Raw genomic sequence first — 7,337 nt, 5'->3', positions numbered from 1 at the left:
TTCCTAAAATTTCATACTATGTTTTTTTTAGGTAATGAGGACGAGATCCTAGACAATTGATAGTAGCTGTTGAGAAGGTCATGGGGCCGTTTGTAGCTCGTGCCTTTCGATAGGAATAAAAATAAAATAATTATATTTTCTTTTACGTTTTATTTTATATTTGTTTTAAACATTTTATTCTTAAAAAAAAAAACCAATTTTTAAAACAAAAATGTTACATTAAAAAAACCGAACATAAATGACCAAATCAATGTACTGTTTCTTTCTTCACAAAATGAGTATGAAAAGTTTGCACAAAGAGATCATTCGATGAGTATAAAAAGACCCCAAGAAAGTTAACAATTTATTGTTTTTCTCTCTATTTTTGTGTTTCTCTCTCCTCATGAACAGTTGTGGGAAATGTTGTCTGGTGCGAGATCGTTCATCTCTTTGAATTTCAACCTCTCGGGAATCAAACTCGTCGACTTTTGAATGATTTCGGACCAGGCTTCATTCCCCTCAACACCCGTCATGTTAAATCTTTCATCTTGATGTCGAAACTTGGCTTTCTTTCTCAATCTAAAGCTCGGGTTCGCTGTTCCATTGGCCCGTCTCGACGAGTCCTCCGCATCGATTACTGACACATACATATATGCAGGTCTGTGAAAGGTTGTTCTAATTCACCAACTTTTACTATTTTGTGAGGTATTTGTGTTGGGGAAGTTCGAAAGAAATAAGGTAAAATCTTGCTTTGTTTTTCTCAAGTTTTCTTCTTGTTGAGAAACTCAACTTTTCCCCCTTGACGATTAATAGTAGATTTTGGTTCGTTTATCTCATGAACGATACCCGTTGAATTACTATCGCTAATAGAAGCTTAAGCAAATAGATTGACGTAAATTCGATCTTTTTTCTCTTATGAACAAACTTGAATGTAAATTTTTTTGCATGTCGATTTATGTTTGATTCACAAATTTCATCTTAAATGTGAAAGAAATACATGAAAATATAAACATAGTTCATTAGTTAAGACAGTTATTCTTTATTGGAGATTCAAAAACTCCGTCCCAAATTTATGTGTAAAAAGCATATAATACATATATACTTACATATGCGCATTTGATCTAAGAGTAACGTAGCAAATATCAGCGTCTTGTTGCAAGGTTCATTTCGAGTTGTGGGTTACAGGAGGGTTTATTTGATCAAGGGTCCTGATACTATTCAGGTGCGAAGAATCACGGGGAGACTGTAATGAGCAGAAAACTCACTCATCGGCCTAAATGACGAGCAAACCCTCGAACATGAGAGCAAGGGATCACCCAAGGAATTGACGAGCTCCAAGGAGGGAGGCAAGAACCATGCTTTCAGAGACTTAACCCAACCCCCCTCATCTGAATCTTATTTGAATTACGAGAATAACGGACTAAGTCATGCATATATATATATATATATATATATACACACACACACACGCTCATTCTCCAAACGTTGTGGGGCAAAACCTTTAGGTTGTTTAAGTAGATTGGGTGACAAATCGACCATAGTAGTACTCCAATATTATAAACTAGGGCAACAAATTTCGAGCATACGATGATGCCGCCCGTTTTATTTCATGGAAGTCCCCGCTAGAAGAAGAAAGGATTGTAGGTGATGGCGTGTTCTACGAGTACAAAATTTTGATATAATTGTTGTGGGCCAATAATGAATAGGGTATGGTCACATGGGTATGGTGTAAATTGGCTATAATGTAAACTATAATACAACTGAAGTTAACTACAGTGTATGCAGAAAGAGGAGGATGTCAGTGTGGTCCATTAATAACTAGACTTCGAGCTTAGGAGCCGTGAAAGATGAAAGACTCGTGCACGGTTTTGAATGAGAGAAAGACGTGGGGGATCCTCGTTTTTAGCTCTTAACTCTCCCGCTCCGGTCGTTGCTTTTGTAGGGTTGTCGGGTGAAAGGGTCGGGAAATTAAATGGTATGGTTGAGAAGAAAATAATGATAAAAATAAAATAAGAAAGAGGTAACATGTGAAGGTCATAAATGGAGGTGGGTCATAAAGTCCATGTAATGTTGGGATGCTAAGAAACAATGGCTCTTTCAGCCAGCCAGCATTTAACACACTCATGACTCAATAGTGACCCTAGAAACTAACACCTTGTGTATGGACAAATTGATTGCTCGAGGATCGGAAATTTTTTTTTTACAAATTTAGACCGTGAACTTTAAAGTTTGTGACGAAGGGAAGTAACGTCAATATAAGAACCTAGATTAGTTCTAGTTACTTATGAAATGGTGCAAAAGACCGAAAAAACTGTGTTTAGTGCTTAGGGCACTAGTGAGTTTAAGAGTCGGGATAGACATTGCGACGTTTGAATTTCCAATGAAACGGGAGTATATGATGAGGAAGGTCACCGGAAGATTGCAAAAATAAGAAACGGTTACCCAGTGTTTCTTGCCTCTATAATTAGCTCGGGTAGTTGTCGTTTTTAATGTTTTAGTCACCTTTCAATGGCTCCCTTAATTATGTGCGAGGAATTCCTCTCGTCGGGTAATGGGAAGTGGGTTAGTCCCTAAAAATGCTCATTCCTTTGTCGTTGGGGCTCAAAATCTTCCTTATTGAGACTTGACTTATAATCTTGCTACATACTACACAACATGAGTGATGAATGAAGTTGAAGCAGACACGGTCAATAATAAAGAATCTTTCTCGAGCTCAAGTATAGGCGACTCAGTCTCATGTGCTTGACTGAATATGTAGCCATGGAACTGGCAAAATCTGAGATTCTAGTTCCGGTCATATTAGCATAAATCGCCCTTTGACAACCCGACTGAACAAATGCAATGATACAACTTGTGTAGAAATTAGGTCGTTGTGAATAGGATGACCAGATTAGTATATGCCTCCCGAAAAGACCTCTATCATCATAGATCAATCGCGAATCTACAAACCCTAACAGAATTCATGGCATTTTGTGAACCAAACTTTTTCATCATTTCAAGTTTGACATCATCCCATCTGAAAATAACAGTTTCTTCTCCATTTTCCTACAACAAAACAATACAGAAATAATTTTTATTTTTTTTCCTTTCTGCAGAAGACAAAATGCTTCATGTTCATGTTTTTTTCTCTAGAGAACAGATTCAAAATTAATGATTTGAGAGCAACAGAGGGATGAAAATCATGAAATGTTACCATGAACATCAAACTTCTTGTCCCCTCCATATTCATCATTATAGACATCATCGAATAGAGATCTGAAAAATATTATCGTTTGAAGTGATTTTAAAAAAACTAAAATCATTCCAAAATTGTTAGGATCGAGGATCGTATAACTTACATGCTCAATCTAAATGAAAAACATGAAGAACAAAAGAGAGAATATGCAAAGAGAAATACCGACTAAAGATAAACCTGATAAAATACCGACTAAACCAATCACAAGAAGCTAGCAAACTTTTGAGGCTCGCCGCACCAAATCCTACCCATGTACGTACCCATGAGACCTTAACTACCAACTGGTTACAATGATGAGGAAGTAAATAACACAATCTCTAAGCAACCCATATGGCAGCTTGCAGTCTACCAAGACAACCCGTAACATCGGGCGACCATAGGTGATGCGTGTACCGCTTGAAACTATTGAACATTGGTAATAACTAGATAACAATTCAAACCATTATCCTCATGTGAAGCCCTATTATTTGTCATGATGGCTCATATGAAAACCATCCACAAAGCAAATAGAGAATTCAATGGCTAAAGAAAACATTTTCCTCCTAAAACTTAAATGCAGACCCATTGATTAAATCATTGAGAAATATCGTAATGTCACAACCTTCAATGCTCTAATACCCAAATGTAATGCTCTAATACCCAATTGTTGTAGCAGAAGCAAGAGCAAGATCGATTGCACTCACACACCCACAAACAGAAATTAAACAAAGAGACAAAGATTTACATGGTTCAGAGAGAAAAAATTCTCCTACATCCCTAAGTTAAGCCAATCACTATAACAAAGTGTTTACAAGTGTACCTCCCACACTCTCACACTCACACGAAAAAGTCTCTCAACAAAGTTTCTCTCAATCGTCTCTAGGCAAATACAAAATGGTAATGGGTTCACGTCTCAAAACAATGCTAGACAAACTTTTATATAGGCACAGCAATATTAATGCACATACATGAATAAAAAATATGAACCAAAATGGTTATGAACTAAATAAGAGTTAATAACCAAAATAAATGAGAATATGGACTTACAACAAACCATCTCGTATCTCGTGGGGGATATTAGGGAGAAATTTTCCAGGTTATTCCACTGAAGTAGCAGAAACATGGGGAATATGAAGCAGCTCCCTGCCAAGGTTGTAGGATGATAGGCCCTCCTCAAACATTCTGGGGTTTGCTACCGTTGCATCTTTTAGCCACATGGAAAATGTAATGTAATATTTCGATGGAGAAATTCTAGCTTCAATTTATCGGACTCTGAAGGAAAGAGGAAAATTGTGTAATCAATTCAACTATAATTACCGATGCTTCTTAAGGATAAAACAGTTTGCAGAGGTGGAATATAAAAACCACAACACAATTGAGGAAATCAAAGGGGCTGAACGCCGTGCCGTACAAGAGAAATAGACACACACAGATGCCAACAAAGAGGATGCAAGATTGTCATAAATGTACAGATAGCAAAAGCAAACATGCCGGCGTACATTATATGACACTGTGAACAAGCATGAGTTGTTACCATTTTGATGTTCACGGTGGCAGCAGAAATTATAACAATGCTAAACGCATGTAGGAAGTTAAAAGGGATTCAAAACAAAAAATGAATAAACAAACTTTTATTATTTACTGAATTGTGCCAAATAAGAAATGGTCAATCTGTTCAATTATTGCTTTGTACAAATCACGAACACATACAAAATATTGCAGCTACACGTGCTGCACATCACTTGAAGGGGAAGGGAGATGAGGAAATGATTGTTGGGAGAGTCCCACGTTGGCTAATTAAGGGATTGATATGAGTTTATAAGTAAGGAAAACATCTCCATTGGTATGAGGCCTATCAGAGAAACCAAAAGCACACGTCATGAGCTTAAGCTCAAAGTGGACAATATCATACCATTGTGAGGTTCGTGATTCCTAATATGGTATCAGAGTCATACCCTTGACTTAGTCATGTCTATAGAATCCTCAAGTGTCAAACAAAGAAATTGTGAAACTCGAATGTGTAGTCAAAAGTGACTCAAATGTCGAACAGAGAGTGTACTTTGTTTGAGGGCTCCAGAAAAGGAGTCGAGACTCGATCAAGGGGAGACTATTCGAGAGTTCCATAGGCCTCAAGGAAGGCTCTATGTTGTACTTTGTTCGAGGGGAGGATAGTAGAGATTGTTGGGAGGTTGATCACAAGTTTATAAGTCAGGAATATATCTCCATTGAGGAAACCAAAAGCAAAGCCATAAGAGCTTATGCTCAAAGTAGACAATATCATATCATTACGAAGGTTCGTGATTTCTAACAACAGACTAAAGAAGGATGATGCAAGCTAAAACGATCATGTAACTATAAATCATCCTAGTTGACCGTTAGAACCTAATAGTTACAGATGACTGCACCAAATCGAACCGAGGTCTTAAAGCCGGAAGGACTTGCTCAACACAGCAAAGAACGATCTACCATGAGCATTCCTAGTGATTTAGCCAAAAATAAAGCACATCTCTCAACCATGCTCTTCAAACAGTAGAAAATCCACCAATTCATAATATCCTCTTAAAAGAGTGACCATGATTTAATAAATTAATCTCATATATCACAAACTGATAGGAAATCTCCTAATCTTACAGGATGGCGCTGCTATATCCAGAAACATCGCTAAAAGTATGGTTCCAAAGAGCCATATCATAAACTTAATATGGAGCTTCCTCAGACTAAGGATATCAAAAGGACACCAAAACAAAATAAAACGATCTGAATCCTCGACATCTCTGCACACACAAATCCAACCCAGAGGGAGAAAGAAAGAAAGAGAAAGCAAGACGGATGTTCTTTTCAATTCAATCACATGTACTAAGGCCAATGAGAAAGTACAGAAAACTTAACATTGATAGCAGCTGAGTTATTGAATCCTAGTAATCCATAGATATCCTAGTAGGTGACCTGCATGAGTAGTTATAGAACGAATCGACCTTGCTAACCTACACCGAACATCCATTTGGAATAGATAACAGAAAAGATAGCAAAAGTTCTGGTTAATGGATTCTCCTCCTATATACCAAATTGGTTTTCATACATAAATCTTTCTACCCAGATTTGTTCTCACACATGAATTGAAGAGATTCGAGGTAGAATATACAGCAGAATTCTCCACCCACTAACAATTCCTTCTGATTCACTAGTACATTCGTTCTCTTAAATACCTTCCTTATACATGTAAGCCACAGACTCCCTAGAATTTCCCCCTTTACTGTATGCAGGAAATTTGTTACTAAATGATAAGTTCCCTCTCCTAATTTGATACTACTCCGAGCAAAAAGACGATATGTAGTCAACTTGACCCGACAAATATCCTAACAGAAAGTCCTAGAGGAAAAAACACATATACTTGACAGATTATCCTGAAAATTCTAATAAATATGAAGTTTAGGAAGGAATGAATTCAAGCCATAGTGACATCTACCTATACAATCAAGCAGCAAGAGATGTTTGTCTATTGAGTTACATGAAAATTGGTCCAAACAAAAATCAAGTGTAGAATTAGAAAACCAAATAAATCGTGTAACCAATAGTTGTATCGCATAGAAGAATAGTAACTAAAGCCATAACCATCTAGTTTTGTTTTTCATAATTATGCTGGTTTCTGGAGATTTCCTTACACCTGGGGTTTATCAACTAGTCACATTTTATGCCATAATTAACGTTGAGAGATCGCCATAAACCTCTAATTCATAAATATCCATAAATATCGTTAGGAATAACAACTCTTCAATATGGTATGATATTGTCCACTTTGAGCATAAACTCCCATGGTTTTGCTTTTGGTTTCCCCAAAAGGACCCATGGAGATGTATTCCTTACCGCCCATGATCATTCCCTAAATCAGCTGGGACTCTCTCCCAACCATCCTCTCCTCGAACAAAGTACATAACAGAACCTTTTTTGAGGCCTATGGAGCCCTCGAACCTCCCCTTAGTTGAGGCTCAACTCCTTCTCTGGAGTCCTCGAACAAAGTACACCCTTTGTTCAATACTTAAGTCACTTTTGGACTACACCTTCGAGGCTCACAACTTCTTTGTTCAACAATTGAGGATTCTTTAGACATGGCTAAGTTAAGGGCATGACTCTATACCATGTTAGA

General features: G+C 37.2%; 1 long non-coding RNA gene across 2 annotated transcripts; it reads left to right on the top strand.

Annotated features, from left to right (window-relative positions):
* The first annotated feature begins 288 nt into the window (after window positions 1-288).
* LOC111811622 lies at window positions 289-2,586 on the top strand. Of its 2 annotated transcripts, none has more exons than XR_002817577.1 (2): window positions 289-717; window positions 1,202-2,586. It is a non-coding gene; the product is annotated as an uncharacterized LOC111811622 (long non-coding RNA). The 2 variants fall into 2 exon arrangements; XR_002817576.1 differs by having other exon boundaries at window positions 296-637.
* The last annotated feature ends 4,751 nt before the right edge of the window (window positions 2,587-7,337 follow it).

This window comes from Cucurbita pepo, chromosome LG15 (genome assembly GCF_002806865.2).
Source record: "Cucurbita pepo subsp. pepo cultivar mu-cu-16 chromosome LG15, ASM280686v2, whole genome shotgun sequence".
NCBI lineage: Eukaryota > Viridiplantae > Streptophyta > Magnoliopsida > Cucurbitales > Cucurbitaceae > Cucurbita > Cucurbita pepo.
Note: the sequence above shows the minus strand (reverse complement) of the source record. Positions and strands in the feature narration are given on the sequence as shown.